At 41.6% G+C, this 22040-nt stretch overlaps 2 long non-coding RNA genes across 3 annotated transcripts in view; one reads left to right on the top strand and one right to left on the bottom strand.

Moving 5' to 3' along the window:
* LOC138726165 (uncharacterized) overlaps positions 1-22040 on the bottom strand; it is a 67509-nt gene that overhangs the window by 16200 nt on the left and 29269 nt on the right. For both annotated transcript variants that reach the window (XR_011338376.1, XR_011338375.1), the window contains exons 2-3: positions 14244-14401; positions 13249-13376 (exon numbers count right to left, since the gene is read on the bottom strand). This is a non-coding gene — a long non-coding RNA (uncharacterized lncRNA). The remainder of the gene's footprint in view (positions 1-13248; positions 13377-14243; positions 14402-22040) is intronic.
* Positions 18681-20301, top strand: LOC138726166 (uncharacterized). The gene is made up of 3 exons (XR_011338377.1): positions 18681-19030; positions 19868-20012; positions 20159-20301. It is a non-coding gene; the product is annotated as an uncharacterized lncRNA (long non-coding RNA).

The following is a 22040-nucleotide window of genomic DNA, read 5'->3' as shown; positions in this document are numbered from 1 at the left end:
GACGGAGAGGTTTAAAGAAAGAGTGGCTCTGGAGTTCCTAGTCCAGTGGTACCCCACAGAGGGCTGGGGCTGGGGCTGTGATGGCAAGATGAGATGAGCTGCAGTTCTCGTAGTGCAGTAGTGTGCTAGTAGTATCACAGATCGGGATACTTTGGTGTCTTTTTTTGGAATGCTTTTGATAGTAGAGGTGCCATATGACCTTCTGAATTTGAGATCTGATGGCTCAGGAATCTCCAGCTATACTATTGGCCATCGGTCCTTATTCCTATAGACAGAAATATTGCCAAGCTAAGAAAAGCCTTAAAGAAAGCTGGCTTTTCTAAGAAGCTATTCCCATTGTTACATTCCTTAAGACTTCTGGACCCCTGAGGAATACAAGGGAGGGTCTGAGTTGTAAGTATCAAAAGAAATTAATTATTCTATATTATAATTAAGACTTTTTAAATTAGCTGAATAGTTAGAATATTTTTTTTGCATTACAGTGCAGCTTTTCACACAGCCTGATAATCTGAAACTTTAGAGCTATGTACCTGAGTAAAAGGAATTTCTAGCATCAACAATCCTCTTTCTGTAATAAAAAGGAGTAAATAACAGCTCTACCATGGCTGCAAGAAAGGCAGCTCTCTTTAAAAGAAGTCTGTCAAGTCAAACTTGTCCCTCAAAATATATGTTTTGTAAAAGCCTTTGGAAAATGTTGGGTTGAACTGTTTTAGTGTTATTGTGAGGAAATCAATATTTCCCTGCAGCCTGTGCAGCCCCAAATTGTAGCATGTTGTTTGTGCAGAAGAAATTGAAAGTGAAACTGTAACTGTCTAAAAATGAGAGCAAAGTAAACTGGCCCATTTCTATAATTTGCCCTAAAAGCACCCAAGGTAAATAAAATGGCACACTTGAGTAGTCAAAAATGATAAATTCTCCTAATGTAAACAGCTGACTTGTGGGAGTGTTTCCTTTCACCCTTTGTCCTTCTTCCCTGCCATCTCCTTCAACGTCCCACTACTCATACGCTGTGCTAGATACTACCATGCTGTATGTCTTCCAGGCTTTGCCCCCGGTTAAAGTATCAAGGGAATCATGCGAGATCACCAAGCACATTTACACTGAAACCAGTGAATTGGCAGCAGTGATTCCACCGCTGCTGGAGAACAGAAAACGTTTCCATATTGTTCTGAAATGTGAGCAGTGTGCATCAAACAGAGGTGGGAGCACCAGCTCCACTAGATGTGAGGCATTTGGGATCCTGGAGCTGGCAAAGGTATGGATACTGGAACTCTGCCTGATGACCATGGGTCAAAAGCTCTGCAGGCTTAGGGACTCGTCAGGTGATACTAGGAAGAAATGAGTTCACACTCTTGGACACTGTAGATGTAGATGGGTATTTTAAGCCGCTGAAACTGAGTTCAGAGAGGGACCGCATTAGTTTGGGAAGCTTAGCTGAGACCTCTGTCAAGAAAATAAAAAAGTCTGCGAGAGACGCACCTTGCTCACAGATACACTAGTGTGGATGCAGCAGCTTTACAATGTTAAGGTTAAGCCGGGTTGTGGGAGCCAAAGGTCAAAGAGCAAGGGACTAGAGGAAAGAAGATGCTGTGCTGACTGGCAAAGAGATTGCTTCCTTTGTGTTCTCTGTGCTTAGAATGAAACATCTTCACAGGATTTTTTTTTCCTCTAATCTGGAAATAATTCTGATTTATTTTAAGCCTTCTATTAAGACAAGTCACGCAGCACTGCCTGGCTGGCAGTAGGAGGCTGTGTACATGCATGTGCACACAAACACGCATGTGCATTTCTAAGGGTCCTGCCTGCCTTCTTTAGTTGATGTTTCAGTCAATTATTATGTTTTCAATTTTAAATAGAAAGAAATGGTGGTGTTTTTCAGCTTTTATAGCACCATAGCTCACAAGGTCCTTCACTGTACAGGCAGCATTGCTGCCACAGTGTAGCGTGGTCGATCACAATTCCCACATGTAGACTTACAGAGGAACCAGGGCCATTGGGGACCCCCAAACTGCAAGAGGGCCCCCATGGGGCAGGCAAGCCCTAGCAAGCAGCTGCTCCTCCACATGGTCCTTAAAACATGAGGCTGTATCTGACAGGCAAGGAAGGGCACTGTGATCCTTGGAGTATGCCATGAAAGGGCAAGAAGAGCTATTTTCTGTGTTTCCTAAGTTCAGTAGCACATTTTTGAAGGAGCTGTGTGGCCTGAATGAGCAAGGAAGGGTAGCAGAGGCCAGGTGAGGAAGTGATTCATTGGAAGGGTCATAATGATGTGCAGAAAGACATTAACTACAGTGTTATTACCACGAATGCCTTTGTTGCATAATGAGTCTCTGGCCAGTCCAAACTACCTTGGTAGATCTGAAGTGAGTAAGCTGGAAAACTGTTGGAAACTAAGGGCTGTTTCACGGAATGATCATTTAGGTTGTATATAACGTACTCACATACCCACTGTTGTATTTGAAAAGCTAACCCTAGAAAACAGTGGTTTGCACTGGCACATCAGGAGTGTTTTCCTTGCAAGCTAGACTGCATGAGGAAAACCCTGGGCATGTAGTAGTGTATGGGCACCACAGTCCTCACCAGTGGCCAGCAAATGCCACCTACTATCCAGAGATCTGAACAAAGACCCACCAGAGTCAGGTTAGTCATCCCTTGCCTTCAGCATCTGGGCATGTTAATTCACATGTAAATGCCCCAAAATCGTCTGCTACAGGGGAAGCACTAGCACTTGTCAGGTTCTTCAGGCTTTTTTAGTAAAAGAGATGTTAGCCAAGCCATTTTTATTCTGCTCTGCACTGGCAGGGAAGGGGGTGTCTGAATGCATCATCAGACTGCATTTTGCTGTGGCAGATTGGTGGTAACCCAGCAGTCAAGTCCATGAGAGTGAAGCTGTGAGAGTCTGAGCAGAGATGGAACAGAAATCAAATCATTGCCACATAGGGTGAACAAGAACACTTGAATTCCGAGACTCCAGTAAGCAAGTCACTGAGAAAAATAAACAGAAGTTGTCAGCTAAAATGGATATATTGACTGCAGTACAAACTGGAGGAGTAGCAACCCTGATGACCGGGATGGAGACGTTTAGAATGATCCCATTTCACCCAGACCATGCCCTGGAAACTTATGTCCCTTTGTATAATGAGCAACAAGCACACGGAGATGGAGGATCCCATCATGGGAAAGAATGCTATTAATTCAGGGACACAGGGACCAGCATGAGATTATGTCCACTGAAAGATTCACTGTTAAATGAAGTTGGTTACTACTTAAGGCTGAGCTTTCAGTATGCAAGTGGGACTTTAAATATGAGTATTTTTGTGGAATGGATTGTGGCTTTAGGCAAACAGCCCATTTAAGCCAATTCTGATGAATATTCTGGAGCCAAAGCTAGCTGAATGCCCACTGACTGGACATTGCATGATGCTAAGTTCCACGAATCTGCAGTGGGGAGAGAGAATACGCTAGAGTGGTGCAGGGAGTTTATCAGCTCTTCTCCTCCACCCACTCTCAGTGCAAACTGCTTATTGGAGAGTGCAGCTGAGTTTTCTTGTATTCAGCATCATGTGCAGGATAAAAAAAACGGGCTTTTCAGCAGCCTGTCCCTTAAACAAAATAGGTAACTTCAGATCTGACTAACTGTGGAAGGATAATACAGAAATAGAAGGACTCATAATTACCTTACCTACAAAATGATGTACGCCTGTAAAGGCTCCTGAAATAGTCAGAACACCTGAGGATGAGGGTTAGTTACCTTTCTGCAAGTATAAGCTTGAGATAAGTTGGAGTATGGAAAGATTAATGCCTTTGCTTTAATAACAGGGCTTGATCCAAGACTGCAGAAAAGATGTAAGTACCCAAGCGAAGCCCAGAAAGGATTGTTGTCCACTATTAATAGCTTGGTGGATCAAGGAGTGCCAGTGCAATGACCCTGGGTGTGTAATTCCCCTGTGTGGCTGGCATTAAAAGGAGATAGGAAGATGCATCTGACTGTGGATTTCAGGGCATTAAATGCTGTAACTCCTCAAACATCACCTCTTCTTGTTAAAATGCCAGAAATTACGGCTGCTGCAGTACAAAGAGCTAAGTGGTTTTTGGTCATAGATCTAGCAAATGCATTTTTCTTTAGCCCTTCAGTAGAGAATTGTTGGTAAAAGTTTGTTTTTACATTTCAGAAGAAACAGAATACTTTCATACAAATTCCTCAAGGACTTTACAAGCGTCTGTGATCTGTCACATATATTGCACCCGAACGTGGGAGAAATTAGCCTGCAGGTCCAGGAAGCATGTAACATCATATGTGGATCACACCTGAACTGGGGGAATTCTGAAAAACAAGCATGTCATCAGACAGAAAGTTTTGGCTGCAATCCAGGAGGAAGACTTGAAAGTCAACAGACAAAAGGTTCAATTAGTGCAACAAGAGGTAAAATATTTAGGAATAATACTAAGTATTGAAGGCTAGACTGCTGATAAACAGAGTGTGGAATTAATTCAAAAGTTCCCCAACCCCACTACTCTGCCTAGCTAAGAGCACTGTAAGGCGCATTTAATTGTATGCAGGATTTTATTCTGATGTTCACTGAAGTGAGTCGTCCTCCAGCTAAGCTTTTAGAGAAAACTAGGTAGTGGGAGCAGGGTGCGGAAAAGCAGGCAGCTTTGTCGAGCTGAAACCAGCCCTAGCCCAAGCTGCAGTGGTGGGGTATCTGGACCCAGGAAACCTTCTCATCTGTGCTTTGCCAGGAAGGAAGTGCCAGTTTGGCACAAAAGAAAGATACTGTCTGTGCATCTCAAATCTTATTGACACTACAATTCCTTGTCAAAAGGAATGAGTATCTTTAGTCCGGAAATCAGTAAAATGTGATTATATCGTTGGAGGAAGATCAATGGCACAAGACACCAGCCACACTTCCTTAAAATACATTATGTTCAATAAAGCACAAGATGGTGCATATCTAGCTTTAAGTTGGCAAAATGGACCCTTACAGTAATGGCTCAGGGAGTTAGACATGGAAAAGGACACATGACAAGCATCTCCAGACCTTAATGGTGAGGGTCCTGAACGTGAGTGTCAGAGAGATTGCAACCCACCGATGCACAGCAGCCTGTGTAAGTTAAATTGCCCCTGTCAAAATACAGCCACAAAAATTTGTTTTACAGGTGGTTCAAGCTCCCTTGGGGAGGCTTGTGCAAGATTTACTCCAGTCCTTGTAAGGAGGTAGTGGGGCAGGATTCACCTCGCTCAGTACAAGTGGCAGAAATCCCAGCTGCATTGTCAGATGTGCATCCCAGCAGTAGGAGTAAACGAGGGTGAAGGATTTCATTTTACTGAACAAGTTTTTTGCCCAGCTAAGTATAAAGCAGCAACTTCACATAGTAGAATAGCCACAGACCTCAGGATATGAAGAAATCGTCTTCCAAAGGAAGCTTTAAGGAAGTTAGTACAGAATGAATGGCAAAATTAGGATGTGGTGTTCCCATCTAAATGGCTCCACAAATGACTACAGACAGCCATGATTATATTCCTTTTAATACCATGATATGAAGGGAAATGTGACTCTGACAGCGTTGGTGGTTAAAAACTTCCCTATCAGACAAATGGCAGCTGAAAGGTCTCACAGATCAATGGATAAAAGAATTTGACAAACAACTGCAGCAGGCTAATCAACAAATGGCTGAGCAATTAGTGCAACATGTTCAGATAAAAGGTAGAAAATGGTAAATAACCAACATGAAGAATGGCAAGTCAGGGGTTTCCTGGAAAGGAGCACACCTTGGGCTGCAAGCGGGGATGGATCTGGCATGAACATGTATATTAGTAGTTCAGGTAAGTTCTGACAACATGAAGCAGTTTCATCAATCACAGGCAAAGCTTTAGAGTGTAGAAAAAGACTAAGCTGTAGGGAAAGTTGTCTATATTTTTCAGAATCACATAAAGGAGTGAGTGTTAACCGCCCTGGATGAATGTAGAAATATGAATTTGCTGTGGTGTGTAAGAATAGCTCTTTCAACTGTTGTGTTGGGCATCAATAATTCCTTTACCAAAGTTGGGGATACTGTTGAACTGTGGCAGGCTCTGTTCTGCCTGCCGTGTCAGGGCAGGATCTGCATGCAGCAGGGTGTTGCCTGCATTTTGCAGTAGGGAGAACAAGACCACAAGGAGTAGAGTTGCCAGGGATGCCACTTGAAGTAAGCGCATTGCCCTCCTTGCTGGTTTGCATCTTCTCTATCCAAGCAAAGAGCTTTCTGCAGTCAGTATGGGTGGGTAGTTTTGATAAAAACCATTGCGCAGGCCTTGATACACTAGACAGCAGCTTGGCATGCAGTCAGAGCTCGCTGGCATGAATCTCTGAGATGTCCAAGTTCCTTGGTCATCCAGAACTGGATGCATACAAAGATGGCTTAAAGCTGCATTAATCCTACTTTTCTGGAGTCAGTCTCGCTTTTCTCTGGCTGCTAGAAAAATACAGTCTTAACCGACAGTTTGCAAGTCCTCTTGTTTGATTCCTTTGCTCTTCCCTCAATTTTACCTAGTCCCATCCACTTTTGTTTCAGAAGTATTGTATCTAACAGGAGACATCCTTCTTCCCTGAGAGGCCAGCATGCTGCTAATAAGTAGTGTAGACATAGCCATGCACCATTCCTGTCACCTCTAATCATGCAGTGAGCACCATCACACTAAATCCCTTCTTTCCACCTTGCATTCCTCCGAATTACACGAAATACTCCCTCACCCCTCAGTGCAGCCTGAGCTCCTCTTTGCTTTCTGCATCTTTGGCCCAGCCAATGCAAGCAATCCGGTAGCTCCAAATGTGAAAACTGCCTCATTTTGGGGAAGGGTCTCTAACTCACTAGTTTTTCCTGTCAGAGAGACTAGTTTCTTCTGCCATGAACTAGAATCCCTTGAGAGAAAGCAAGCTAAAAAAGTCTTTCAGCCGCCTTTTCTGTTCTGCCCTCCTGGTGCAGGTTGAAAATGAGAAGAAAAGGGGGAAAAGATTAAAAAAAAAGGAAAAGAAAAGAAAACTATCTTCAAAAAGGAAGACTTTTCTAGTGCCCAAACAATCAATTGGACAATAGGAGATAATGATTCCACCTCTGTGCCCTCCTCCTGCTGGATGGGAATTTTAAACCCCATGTCTGCCAGCGGTGGCAAAAGACCTAAGTGATCCGCCTCGGCTCTGAACGTGGCACCTTGGTGATGAGCTGAAAAGCTTGTTGTTCACGTTGCAAACAAAGACTTAGCAGAGGGCAGAGGTAAAACCAACTGGGACCCGGCCTTCTAATCAGGTCCACGCCGTGAGCTCATGGTATTAATCCAGCAGCCGGTGACATCAAGGCAGGAAGCCTGCATGACCCCGAGTCCGTCTGACAGTGGCTTACACTACCCAGGACCGCGTGTTCCATTTAATAAACTCCATTGATATATTTAATAAAGACACCTCACACTTCCACAGTTTCATGTGTGACCTCTCTGTGGTTGCTACCAAAAACACAAAGTAAGAGAGTCAAGGATCATTAGCTGACGAGGCAAAACTGCCCTTCCCTTGCTCTTCTATATTTCTTGTGAATATCAACTGCTTGGGAGGCAGAGATTGCTTGTAATCCTTCCTGTCTCCATTATAGAAGGCATAGGAAAAAAGTCACAACATAATGTCTGTGGTTTAGGCAGCTGGCAGTCCTGCTCACTGCCTTCAGACTCCTCATGCCAGCGTTCATCTTCTGCTCATATGGGCTCATGAGAGCCCACAGGGGCTGGGTGAGTCTGTCACCCCCTCTCCTCCCAATTTTGTGGTGAATGAGGAGCATTTGGAGGCACTAGGGGCCAGAGGAAACCCGTTAGCAACCGCCAAACACCCCTCTGAGGGTCCCTGGTTGTGCTGCACAAGCCAGGGAGCTTTGGCTTCTGGTAAAGGTCATCTCCCTCAGCACGTGAAGAAAAAGATAGACATATACCTCTGCATTTTGTTTCTAGACAGGCTAATGAAAAACTTATAGGAAAAATGTCTGGTTTATAATCTAAAGAGAAAAGGGTTAGTTTGGTAGATGTTCTGTTAAGTTTTGGGTGTTGAGGTTTCCCGTTGGTTTTTTTTATTATAATTTTTTTTGGTGGTTGTTGGGATTTTGCATTAGAAATAGTGTCAGTTGTCAAACAAGAGTCCTGATTGATTTGTTTTTTGTGTCTAGCTTTCAGCATCTTCAAAGGCATCTAATTGTTCAGGACATACTGAGTATCTGCACTTAAAGAAATCAAGCTTCAAGTGGAACTCCCCTGAAAGAAGGCACCTGGAAGCCAAGATTAGTTTTCAGAAAGTAAGTGGTTTTCATTTTTTGGTTTCTCAAGGACTCTTTCAAGGGCCAAGCAGATAGCTGGGAGATCCGCAGAACGGAAACCTGCAGTTCTAATGGGGACAGGAAAGTGTGTGTGGAGGGGGTTGTATATTTGGGGTTTCTTTTAGTTAAATCTTCTTTTTGTTTGACAGCAATTTATGCTATTTATGCAGCTGAAATGCCAGTGCGTTTTTTGTGTGGACTCTTTCTTTTCAACAAAGGACTGAGGAAATTGCCACACTAATTCTCTGAGCTTCCTAGCAGCTCTCAAGCATAACTAGAAAAGCAATTTCCAACTTAAAAATACAAAGGCAAAAAGAAGAATAAAAGCACGCACAGACTAGTTCAGATCAGAAAGCCACTTTGGGCAGCTGTGGCCACCTTCCCATTGGGTTGAGTGGAGGGACAGGCCTGTGCTGAAGACCAAGCGAGCTTTAGCTGCCCCTGGGTATTTCAGGGACACCTAGAGCTGTGCCAAACTTCCATGCAGCCCAGAGTGGCCACCAGCCGGCCTCTGTGCCCTGGCAGCAACAACATCCTTCCAAGAGCCTCTAAACTCTTATTGATACAAGATGTGATGGCTGAAGGTAGGCGTGGGACAGGCAGCGTGAGCACCCTGAGCCTGGCCAGCTGAGATACGGCACCGCTGCACCCCGAGGTCTTGGTAAAACCGAGTCTTTGTACCGTGGTGAGTGGAAACGAAACTAAAGGGCAGCATTTTAATTCTTATCTAGGGCATGCCACCTGGACCTAACAAAACCCCTTGTTGCATTAGAAAAATAGTGCTAATGTTTGATCTGCAAGTTGGGAAATTCCTTGGGGAGCCCCCATGCATTCCTAGGAATCCTGCACCCACCAGGCATGGGCTTGTCTAGAAAAGTGCAGACACACCCCCTATCTCTCTCTATGTTTGCATGTATTTGCTGTATAGCTGTCCCACACATTTCCTTGCTAGCCTGTCATAACCATTACTAAAATATGCTTATCTCATGTATGCAAATAGCAGGATATTTATAAGGTACTTTGAAATTTCCATAATTGTGCCATAAAAAAAAAATCTCTTTGGTTATCTCACAAAGTGTTGTAACCAGTGTTACTTTTGTTGAAATCCAAAAATCACACAGCAAAATAAGAATGGTTTAAAAACTGATAGGTTTTTTTATATTTTTGAAATAGAAGTGAAAGAAAGAAAGCAAACTAGGCTTTATTATTTTAAATTAGAAAGTTTAATGCTCACCGAAAAGGATATAAACTGTAAATGTATTTTAGCAGTTCCTAGAGAAAAAGGGAGAGTTTTTAATAATAACACCGTGTGCTTCTATATCATTTTCATTAGAAAAATCTTAGAGCACTTTCTGCTTATTAAAAAAAAGGAATGCCTCAGAAGACTCTTGGGAGGTACTATAGAAAAGTAAGGTAGCAAATATAAATCCACATTATGCTCCATCCTGTGATTACTTGGAACTTCCTAGCCATCTTGGGGATAGAGAGCTCCCTGCTATGCTCAGGATTACAAATCTGACCACTGTGGCACAGCCTTGCCCAGCTGTGACGGTGGTTGGCTGGGGCGATGCAAGGGCCTTCGCTGCTTCTATCTCCTCATTTCATGGGTGAGCAAACCAACGCCTGGGAGGTTTTTCCCAAGCTCAAATGTGAGGAGCAGAAATGAGCAACAGGGGTAGGTCAAGCATGTTGCTGTGCTGGTCACGGGCTCCCACCACCTCACCTCCTGCCCCATGGGGACACGAAAGGATCTCTGCAGGGATTCCTCTGCCTCCTCCAGGGAATCCTGGTCTGTCTCTGGCTTCATATGAGTAGATTCCTCACTGGGTAGAGGAACATTCCCAGACAGGCTCTGAGACATCCAGAGAGGACAGAAAAAATAACATATTAACCTAAATATAGCAATAGTCATAAAATGTGCAATGGAACAACAAAAGGAGGAAGAGATGCTATAAAGGTAGAGGATATTCCCTGGGCTGATGAAGAAAATAATATTAAAAAAAGTCTCTGGTGTTTAATTTCAGAAAATACAATAGGCTGCCTGAGTGCCCAGAAGAGGAACAGCATGTTAACATATCTTAGATAAACAGGATCCAAACTGTTAGCCTGACAGAAAAATGAGAAAGCCCATCAATGCAATGGGGGAAAATAATAAATTAAAAAACAGATGGTTCAAAGATGTGATTGCATCTTCAGCTTCAGTAAGAGGAAAGAAGGGGAATACATATGTATTACAGGCAGGCCAAGAACACAAAAGCTGAGAAAACATAGATGAACAGAAGAGGCAGACTTGTCATAATGAAGTTAATTAAAATAGCAGGACCTCAAGTTATTTTAGGTCCCAATGGTAGAAACCCCAGAATTACAAGCCACATTCTTCCTCAATACAAAAAGTTTCCTATTTAATCCGTGCTCAGAAAAGGGACCTCTTCCTTTATGCACTAGATAGTGAGTCAAAGCAGATGGGAATTACTCTGAGCTTGGAGAAAACAAAGAAGCACAAATTAATGGCTTACTGGCAGAAAGGTAGTTTAAAGCACTTTGCCAAGGCACATTTTATTCCTAAACTTATCTTACAGACATATTTTTTTCTATTTAGATCAGAAGTGCAGAGATGTGTATAGACTGGAATGGGCATTAAAACAAGCAAACAACAAGCAGACAAAAGAAAGGGGAAAAAAAACCTAAAATGACTGGTGCAATGACTTAATGACTTGCTTCATATCCCTAGTACACAGGAAATAAATAGAACGACCTCATCTTTCCAGCCTGAACTCACCCTGTAAGGTCCGCTTGGGCATATATGCATCCATAGCTCTGCACGCATACATACACATATGTGTGTATATACACTGCCTGACACAAAAAAAAAAAAAATCAAATGAGACTAACCCTATAACTTGGGAAACAAGAGTGGCAGGGGAGAGACAGAGAGATGGGTATAGAACATGTTCTAACCTGTCACAGTGAGACAAGGCTCGGCTCGATTGTTTCACTCAGTATGAGTGGACAAGTGTTCAAATAGAGGTGTTTTCTTACCCTCGGCTGGAAAATGTCAGTGTGCGCCAGCCCACGATGCTTTGTCTGTGAAGCAGTTTTTAGCTAATAACATCACTTTGCTTGAGCACCAGCCCTATTCAACAGCCCTTGCTCCTTGCAATTTCTACCTCTTCCCAAAGCTCAAGTCAGTGCTCAGATGAACCCATACTTCGTAAATAGTGGATGTGAAAGTAAAAACAACTGAGTTCTTCAACAGCCTCTTAGAAAATGAGCTGAGAACTGCTTTGAACGTTGACAGCATCATATGCAGCTTTGTATGCACTCAGAAGGGAATTATTTTGAAGGTGTTTGTAGCTGATTTTCTTAATTTATTAAGTAAATATTACAGGCACAGTCTCTTTTTGTGTGTGTGTGTGTCAGACCTCATACATACCCATACATTACTGTTTCATATGAAGAAGCACCGATTGGTTGCAAGGGATCCTCGTGGCAGTAGAAACCCTGGTCAGGATCCTTCTTCTATCAGAATGAGAAGGTTTGCTTGAAAAGTGGTAGGGTATCACTCCAGTTTCCTTTGCAGCTGTAAAGCTTTAATTCTTTAGCTAGGCTTTCTATGCCCAGGACCGTACTTCAAACGCTTCTGTGAGAAATTTGTAAATAGTTTAACTGTGCAAATTAATCATGCATAAACAATTTAAGATATGATACCAATTTTATTTCAATCATAATTTGGCAAGATGATGGAGGTAAAAACTCAAACGGTACTTGTGATTGAATTGTGTTAATTTTTTCATAACTTTCATAACGCTCAAGACCTCAATTTTAGGTCCCTTGGGAACAGATTCTCCCTGTGCTTGGTGGATTAGAAACAGGAGATCATGAGATGTAGGTTCAGTTCTTGTTATATGACTTTCAACTGCTTTCTTAAATTCCTGGCACCATATTTTTCCCTTGTGTAAAATTAAGATAATGACATTTCTTCATATGATGGCAGCTTAATGCATTTATGTCTAAAATGCTCAGGTGAAAGGTGCTATACATTTCAGAGATTACTGTTTATTACCACAATTTTTATTACTGCTATTTCTGAGAGTTTCACTCTCACATATGTAATAAAGGCAAAATATTATGAACGTTTTGCCTTGTTTTGAAATTAACACCAATTTTATTCTGAATTAATTCTTTTGAATAGAATTATTCCTGAACTACGTCAACTGGGGACCAGCTGCTGACCCCAAGTGTTTAAGAACTACAGATAATCATGGATGAAAAGAGACAAAAATACATTTTATCTAAGAAGTATCTACTGTGGTGATAGAGACTGAAATTAAAGTATAATCCAGAGAGAGAGGGGGAGAGAGAGTATTCTTTAATTAAAATCAGCTACCTCAAAAGATGGATATTCTCAGGAGTGAAATTTGCACTGTGCTGAAGGCTTCCCACTTAAACCCTTGATGATGCAAGGAAGAAGAATTCTCAAGGAGTAATACTGGCGTTAGCAGATAGCTACTTGCCACTGCACAATAGTGAAAAATTTGCAGAGAAAGAATATGTGGACAATAGAACAGAAAGACGGACAAAATAAGAACCTCTCTGAAACACAAGCCCATGATTTTCCAGCAACAAATGAATAGTTTGGCAAAGAAGGAGACCAAAGATAGGGGCTTGGAGATAGAGGAAGAAAAATTAAACCAGAAGCAGCAGAGATCAATGAAAACAATCAGTGTTTTCTGTCAGGAGATATGTTAAAAAGACTGAAATCGAGGCTTTAGGTATCCTGTTCAAAATGAGCCATCATCCCACCCACCATCTCCATAGCAATTAATGGTCTCGGCCAAGGACAAATTATGGTTTAGAACACAGAGACTGTGTGGACCCCCAGTAAAAGGCAGCAGGAGAAAGTCACAATGACTTCCTCACCTTCAGTGAGAAGCTGCTTCTGGCAGTATGGGAACTGCAGAGCATGCACTTGAGGGGAGTACTTCTGATGAGCATTTCATAGTGAATCCTGTTCTGTTCTCATTTTAGCTACCATCACAGATGGCTTCCTACAATACAAAGAAGGCTCCTGGCAAGGCAGTTTGCTGGATAATGTTGGAATTGGATGTGAGGGAAGTATTACCTCACAGAAACACCCGTTCACCAGCATTTATTTCATTGTGTTCAGCACAGTAGATTTGAGCAGCTAGTTTGCACTGGCACTGGTTTCCTTGTGTTGTGCTCACATACAGATCTCTCTTGCATGAATCTTGCCTAACAGTCGTTTGCAAACAGGTGGTCTCCGTGAGAGGTGGTTATGTTGCAGTGAGGGAAACTGTATCCTTTTTTTCTTTCCTTTTTAAGAGCAAAATTCTTTAGTGAAGTGGAGCAGCTGCTGCAATGATATCAGAGGATCTCTGACCGTGACTCTGGGGACCATGGGCAGCAGCAGAGCACCCTCCCTGCGTGCTCTGGGCGCCTTATTGATGGGGAGAGGATGCACGTAGCTGTGATGTCTATAAATACTTTGTAGCTTTGCTGTACATGACGCAAATGTCTTTTCTAGGAGCCCAAAAGCAAATATTCTAATTTTGGCCGCACAAAATTGCAGCTAGGCAGGATAGGATATGTAGCAGGGGACTTTTTAATGCATCATATTAGAAAAAAAAAAAACGCAAATCATGGCCAAGTCCCAGTTCCTAGAGACCACTGTGGATTCAGGACACATTTCAGTTTAAGCAGAAGGGTTGGCTAATCATTAAAATACATCATACAGGTAATCTGGCTCTTAGTCTCAGATATTTAAATACCCACAGTACTTAGTTTAACAGCTGAAGTGGCTTGACCAAACTTGGCGTTAGTCACCAGCATCTCTTGAAAGGAAAAAAGAATTCATGGCAGTAAAAGAGCGAGGCCTTCTTGGCAATGTTACTTACATTGGAAATTGGTGAATCATATTGAGCTGTGAGTTACAAGTTCTCAGAGTTACAGCTTCTCATAACAGCTCTCATCATTCCTCATCTGCCCAGTTCCACCAGTCTTGCTCACACAGATTCCATGGTCCTGTGGGGCCTCTCTGAAGATTCAGGGCTGGCTGTTTCATGAGAGAAGAGAAGTACTGAAAGTCCAGTGATGGTGGTACATGCTGGCGAGCAGTATTCACATATTAACAGATTTCCACTCAAACTGGCAAATAGGAATGTCTATGTTAGAAATACTGTGTGAAAGCCAAGGCAACAAAAGTCAAAATGTGCATATGAGAATATGTGGTACACACAGTATATGTCACAATGTTTACCATCACTTCAAAACATGCACCCGCCCACAGTTCTTCACTAGCGGCATCCTGGAACTTCTCCAATTGGGATTTGCTATATGAAGCAAAAGTCATTTAAAATCAGCCATTATTGTACAGATCATGAGATCCACAGTACAAGATACCATGCTCATCCCAGATGCTCATTAATAGCACTGTGTTGCAAACAAGCCCAGGACAATTGCATGGGGTTTGTATACTTTTCTGATCGCTGTGTTTGCTCAGTTGGTATATAACATTTTCAAACGGGTTGGATTAAAATTTTTAGCAAATAGAAAATTCCCCAGAAACACAGCTCTGTTGCATTCTGGAACTATTGCAAATGTAGGTCAGAGTCAGTAAGTAGGTTTAGCTAATAAAAACAGGGGCAGGGGGAAGGAAGATTTTGGGAAAGGGAACTCATGTCCTCCCAGCTTTCTAGAGGAAGATGTGTTGGCACCAGCTCACCCACCTTCTTTTACCAAACAGCTTGCTGCTGTATGAGGTGTGGTGACTCATCTCTGCATCATCCTAGTGCTGCATTTTTAGCTCAGAAAGTAAACACCTGCTAAAAGCGTGGTGTGCTTGGTTGGGTTCCCTCAGTCCCTTGTGGAGCTCTTCCATGTAGTTAAGAAAACATGATTTTTCAGGGAGGTAAACTGTGCAGTCTCGTGTTCAGGAGCTCACATAATTGCACAACTCCAAGAGCCCACTTCCTGCCGCACTTTTATTTGTGAGAAAACAGCATTTACTGGCCTGATTCAGAGAAACCTACACAAGAACGACCTTGAGCTGAAATTGTTTTACTGGTGGGTAGAAGCTGCCAGTCCTTTGGGGAGAGCTGAGCACCAGCACATATCTCCCAGCTCCCAGGAAAGGCCTTAACAGAATTACAGACCAGCAGTGAATCTGGCCCATCGCTTCCTGCTCAGAATTAAAGCACTGACAGGTTTTTTGTTGAGAAAAGAGTTCACTCAACATGAAACAAATATCTTTGTTTTGTAAAAAGATACCCCTACACATACACAAATGTGCACATTAATATTTAGGGCTGATTTATAAACTAAAAAAACTGTAATTGTCACAATTTTACTTGTAATTAGCAGGGATGAGTTGTTTGTTTTAGTGCCGATATTAGTAGCAATAGAAGTGCACTCACTCTTTTGTTTTTAATTCTTTCACTGCCTCTTTACATTTAGTTTGAAGGTGAGATCAGTATCTGGAAACATAATGCAATTTGTGCTGTTATCATTTCTTGAACTTCAGCAAATCTTCTCCCAATAATGTATTATAATTATACTGATGATCAGAACTGGATTTGAAAATACACAAAGGCTGGCGTCAACTGCCACTCTGTGTCTGACCAGATCAGAAAATGAAAACAACAGTTGCTGACATCTATTGTCAGAGGAATTCCAACTCAGTTCTGCAGACAGTTATGGACTGCAAAAATTAAATGGCTATTCACTTCATCTATATACCTAATTTCTGCAAATTTTGAGACTCACATCCTAATCTCCGTTATGCTTGTTCCACCAGTACCTCTTTAAGAGAAGCTTCCCCACTTTAAAGCCAAATGCAGTGCTCCCTGCTGTGATGGATTCCTTCTTTTTCCTTCCTAATTGGAGCCATTTCATCAGATCGAATTTTGACAAAGATAGTAATTGTCATCCAATTTTAAGGCAATGACAAGATCAATATGAATTCTCAGATGACAAGTATTATTACTGGGTGAGCACAAAGAAACAAAGAAAATGAAAAATCCATGTTCTAGGGATCAAAACAGTCAGAGGCACATGCTTGCCTTGATCCACGTGTGTGTGAATCCTGTTGACAACAATAGACGCTGTGCATGTGGATGGATGGGGTAGAACAGATGGCCTTTGCCAGTCAAATAGTGAAGGAAAACGAGCACCCAGTGCTTTAGTACATTGCCGTTGCGGTAATGTGGGAGTCAATTAACTTACCACCAAACAGGCTTGCAGGGAAAATTACCCACAACCCCATCTCAGAGAATTCTGCTTCTCTTTAACATTTTGTACTCCTTCTGTTTCCTGAATGTCAGGAGTAAATACTCAAGAAAATCCCAGTTCTCTAAGGTAAATATATTCAATGTATATTTATGTAGGCAGAAGTACCTGATTATTTTTATAACATTGTTTAAACGAGAAGATCTGATTAGTTAATGGCTCAAAGAGTTCAGATAGGGTTCAAATACAGATCTAAAATGTGTTGCAGATTCTTTAGACATTTTCTCCACAATAGTGGTTTTGGGACAGATTCTGCCATGTATGCATAACTGTTGCCAGACACTATCATTTTATTTTAATAGGTTTACCCTGCAACAAGACACTTCTTCAAGGCATTTGACCCTCAGAGCTCGACTCAAGTTCCACATTTGCTACTGAGTGTGCATTCAAGTAACCTCTGTAGGACCACTGTGCACACATTCATCTTGCTATTAAACCAGACCTCCTGCTTTCTCACCCCCAAAATGCTAAATCCAGGGAAAAGGACACTTTTTTTTCCTTTTTCAGTGTTTATATTCAAAATATTGTTTAACTGAGGGAAGGGATTTTGGCAAAGTAATACATGATCATCATACTAATTGGCAACTGCAATGGTAACAACCATGACAAGTTTTAGCTCTGTCCACTTCAACTCAGCCAAGTCATTAAAGGCTTCCAAGCAGAGGATTGCATTATGAAGCCTAATATACACTAGTAGCTACATTGGTATCCCTGAATTTCTAAACACATTTTTAACCACCCGAATGCAGGTTCAGTAGTATTTTGATCCATGGAGGAAGGTCTCTGCCAAGCACTGAAAAGATGTTTGTTAGCCCCCAAAATATAAATAAAATATTTACAAAGAGAATAATTGACTTTTGATGTTTACTTCAGGCTATGGTTAAGCAGGCAGTGTCTGTACTAAGCAATGCAGTGACCACCTGCCACAAATGCTGTGATATTTGACAGATCCCTTTCTGCCAAGAACTATAATTCCTATTTAAATCTAAATAGAGGAGCCATGAATGCAGATTTCTCATCACAAAGACGCTGATGTTAATCCTCAGAACAGAAAAATAAGAAAAGCCAGAACGTTTTATTGGATTTTATATGGAAGATAATTAAACAGTATTTCTTCTTTACTTGTTATACAGCATCCCATCAACATTCCTGCTGAAATTTGTTTATAAAGAAAGCCAGAAAGTTTTATTACATTTTTATGTAAAAGAAAATTAGCATTTTGTGTATTTGAACTTCCATAAGAATAACAAAAAGCAGGTAAACAAAAATGACCAAAGAATGATGAAAATAAGGAGAAAAAAAAGGTAAGGAAAGCATAACGCTGTTCTCATACACACAGTTTTATATTCTAAGCATGCAAACAAAACAAATGTTTATGTGCATATGTATGTATTGTATATATTCACGTGCCGCGCAGTTTTGAAAAACTAAGCTTCCAAAAGTTAGGAAATGCTAGAATTAGATGTGCTTGCACACTCCTAATTTGTATACACAAGGACGTATGCTATTTTTTTTTTTTTTCACACACACACACCATACAAAATGGTGCAGTGTAGGCAGAAAATTGGCCGGGAGAATGATGTAATCTCTGAGAGAGCTGCTTTGCGGAAGCCTGTTTCTCTTCTGCCCACAACCCAGTTTGGTATTTTGAATGTACCCAAGGAAGTTATCTTAGCATGTTTCCCAGCAGGTGGGTGCTGCCAATCTGAGTCTGTAAGAGAATGTGTCGAAGTGTGCATTTAAAGCGTGCTTATTAATAGAGGGGAGGCAGGGGGCGGGGGGAGCTGTATCCAAGGTTGCATCCTCGGCATTTAAAAATGTTTCAGTTCAGCCTGTGCTGCATTATGTGATGCATGTGGATTTTCCAAACAAAAGATGTTTATGAAGAGAGTATATTTTAAGATCCTTTCCACGACTGTACAGACCCCTCTCCAAGCAGATGGCCTGACAGTTGCAAGAAAACTATTCATAAGCCAAAAGTAGCATTTAAAATTCTTTTAGAAAGACAGTTCGTTCTTTGTATACATGTACAGTGTGAGCAGGTACTAATTCTGTTTGCAGCAGCACCTTGCCCACTTCCCAGCGCGTTCCAGACCCGACAGCACAAACTGCAGACACACAGGCTGTGGGGAACGCAGGCTCCAGCAGCAGCAACGTGCAGGACTACTGTGTCTCATCAGCACCCTGGTCCACTCTCTCCCAGGCTCCTTCCTGCACTGGCTGATGTGGAGGGGACCATTAAAATTCCAACTCCACTCACTGCTAACTGGGAGTAATACTGGAGGTAAAACAATTTCTCTTATATACTCAAAATAGGCCATATCCACAGTGAACGTGTTTATTTAGCATTTACAAGTGCATAGAAACAAGCAGGATTAGCGAAGAACTTTCCAAGGGCGTGAGTATATTTAATTCCATTTTCATTCATAGCCTTGACTGTTTCTTAGCTGTAGTTGAAGTTCATCTGGGAAAATCACCAGGTAAAGACAAAAAACCTAAACCTGAACCTCTTGACCATTACTAATTCTGTGTATTCTGGGAGAAATCTATGGGCAATGGCTTCACGCAGCTGCATTTGCTGACCCTTTTAATTGCCTTCTACAGAACCTCCTACTTGAAGGAAGCGAGCGCTCCCATATCATGCACTTGATAAATAAATAATGCCGTCCCTCTGGAGGCAAAAATTCCATCTCTAACCAATCTAAGCACAAGGACAAGGACTAACCGTCCTTACAGTTTGGGGGTATTGTTGTTGGGTTTTTTTTCCTTCACCTAGGTAACTGAGGCTTATTATTTGTAGTGTCTAATAAATTTAGAGATATTTCTGAAAAATTTGCCTAATATCCTGCAGCAATGAGTTGCAGGTTGATTATATGCTGCACGAATGTTCTCAGAATATTTCTTTCACCTTTCCCTCTGTGTTTGTTCTTGAGAGAAAACAGAATAAATAGCCCCTTCTCTCTGTTTCAGTTATATCATTCTTTACTCTTGTGTTTTTCAAACTAAACAATGCTAGCCTTTTTAATCACATTTTAGATGGAAGCTTCTTTCCTCATGTGTTTAATCATTTTTGCTGCACTTTTCATACTGCAGAAGTACATACGCATGAGTATATACACCCCTGGAGCAATCAAAAAGTCTACTCAGAACAGGTATCAAGGCTTAGCAGAGGGTTTGCTCTTTGCTCCCAAAATAATCCCTGTTCATCTCATTCTAAATTCACTTCGTGAAACAGGGTTCACAGGTGCAGGTGCTGAGATGTGCAAGTTTGAAAGTGAGGAACAGGACAGAGAGGGCAGGAAGACTCCATCTCGCATTCAGCAGTGTGGTCACCATGCCAGTCCCGACTCGCAGCAGAAATGAATCCAGACTGGTGTGAGGTAAGAAGTTGCTTCTTCTCTGTGAGGATGAGCTCTCTTAAGCTTATACCTTTCAGACATGACAATTTGTAGATGATGCTCTGTTTCATCTTCCTGGGACTCATCTTTACTCCAGTCTGCCTTTGTCCTTCACTCACTCTTTGCAGCACTGCAATCTCTCTTTGAACAGTGGTAGTAAGTTCAGATCTGGTACTACAGCACTGCTCAGTCCAAAAAGGAACATGAAGGAGCAATAAGAAGCTGGTGAAAAGCCTTCGGGAGAAGTGTGCTCTCTGCATGGACCAGCATCTTCATGGAGGTACAGTCAAGGGAATTGTTACTTCTCTTTTGACCACATTTTGCTTTCTGTCCTACAGAAGATTTTCGCTCACTGCTTTCTGGATCCAGAATGCCGTGTGTATTATAAAGGCCAGAGCTTTTGCTGAGGGAAACCAGCATGCACTTCATCAGGGGGAATAGTGTAGGTGTACTTAGATTAGCTGAAGACCAGGCCCAAAATTGTTCTGCGTAGGTTTCCCCTAATCTAATTTTAGCCTTCTGAAGCTTGATTATCTAGTCCAAGCTTATTGTTTAATCTTCTTCTGCAGTCAACAGAGAGAGAAATCGATTTGTTCCATCATAAAATAGAGATCTGAGATAGAAAGGGATGGCTTCCTGCCCTGAAAGTACCTCCCCTTCCTTTGGCACAAAATTGTCTAGGTCGTGAGCTGGGCACTTCCCTTTGGAGGCTGTAGATCTGCTAAACTCAAAAAACCCAAAAATACTTGCTCACAGATCCTGCTCCTTGGGGCAGTTAAGTTGCTGATCTTGGTACGAGCCCTGGAGAGCTCTGAGATACAGTAGGTTCTCAGAGACTCAGACTGCCTTACAGCAGTGGCTGGAAAGGGTAATTACATGTAATGCTGTTACAGAACTAGTGCCAATCACACTGCATCAGTCAGCAGTTAGATTTATGTTCACAGTGTTGGTATATGGTTACTAAATAAACTTCGCAATATTCAAATTGGTGTTTAGGGAGAGGAGGAGGGTTTTCTCCCCCTCATCTAGTTACAGCCTCTTTCTCTAAACCTCTTAAAAAAAAATACGGCACTGAACTATCCTTTCAGTTTTAAAATCAAATCAAATATATCCTGTCCTTGGAAAGTTCTTTGTTAATCCTGTTTGTATTTTTTTAAACGCTATGCAAACATTTTCATTGTGGATTAACGTTCTGTTTCAAGGCAGTTGAGATTTTAAGATTCTTGTTAATTTGGAGAAAGAGATTTCTGTTACTATTCCAGTTCTTTGGGAAACTAATTTCATCCAATGCCCTTTTTAAGGCTTTGCACTAGAATGCTAAATGAATACTATCAAAGGCCATATTAAAGAGAATTGTGTATAGTTGACCAGGGTTCATACCAGGGACTAGTTTTAGATAGTGTCTTACATTGAAAATGTGGTTCTTCAATTATACATCCTATTGCAAAAATGAAATTACCTTGAATGCTTGGTCTGGTAGGCTTATTTCTTAGAATACAATAGTAAATGGTCAAATTCTTCCTCACAGTAAAGCATATCTGATTAAAAAATGAAAGAGAGAGAGAGAGGGAGAAATGTGAGAAGCAAAGTCAGTCATAAGAGCCCTAAGATCAGTAAAAGGACAGTTTATACAAAGACTCTCCATTTGAGTAGCCCAAATAATCCCAAGACTCTCTGAACGCTTTGAGTAGGAGTGTCTAAAGTGCCTAATGTTCTGCCAGATAATTCAGGACACTGTGAAGAGAGGTCAGAGGGCCAAAGCGAATATGCAGAAGCTCTTAAACACATCCACACAATTCGCAGATAGTAATCAGTGATTTGCAAATACATCTTCATAAAAAAACTTAACATCTTTGAGGTCACAATCATAAAAAATAATTGATACAATTAGGGGACTGAAGCTGTGTTTGGTGCGACTGCAGCAATTCTCATTTATTATATTTCTAAGTGTTTTCTTGTCTGCTTTCCTGAGTCATAATATACATCTGATTCATTTGGAGAATAATAGTG

The sequence above is a fragment of the Phaenicophaeus curvirostris genome, chromosome 13 (assembly GCF_032191515.1).
Source record: "Phaenicophaeus curvirostris isolate KB17595 chromosome 13, BPBGC_Pcur_1.0, whole genome shotgun sequence".
In the NCBI taxonomy this organism is placed as follows: Eukaryota; Metazoa; Chordata; class Aves; order Cuculiformes; family Cuculidae; genus Phaenicophaeus; species Phaenicophaeus curvirostris.
Note: the sequence above shows the minus strand (reverse complement) of the source record. Positions and strands in the feature narration are given on the sequence as shown.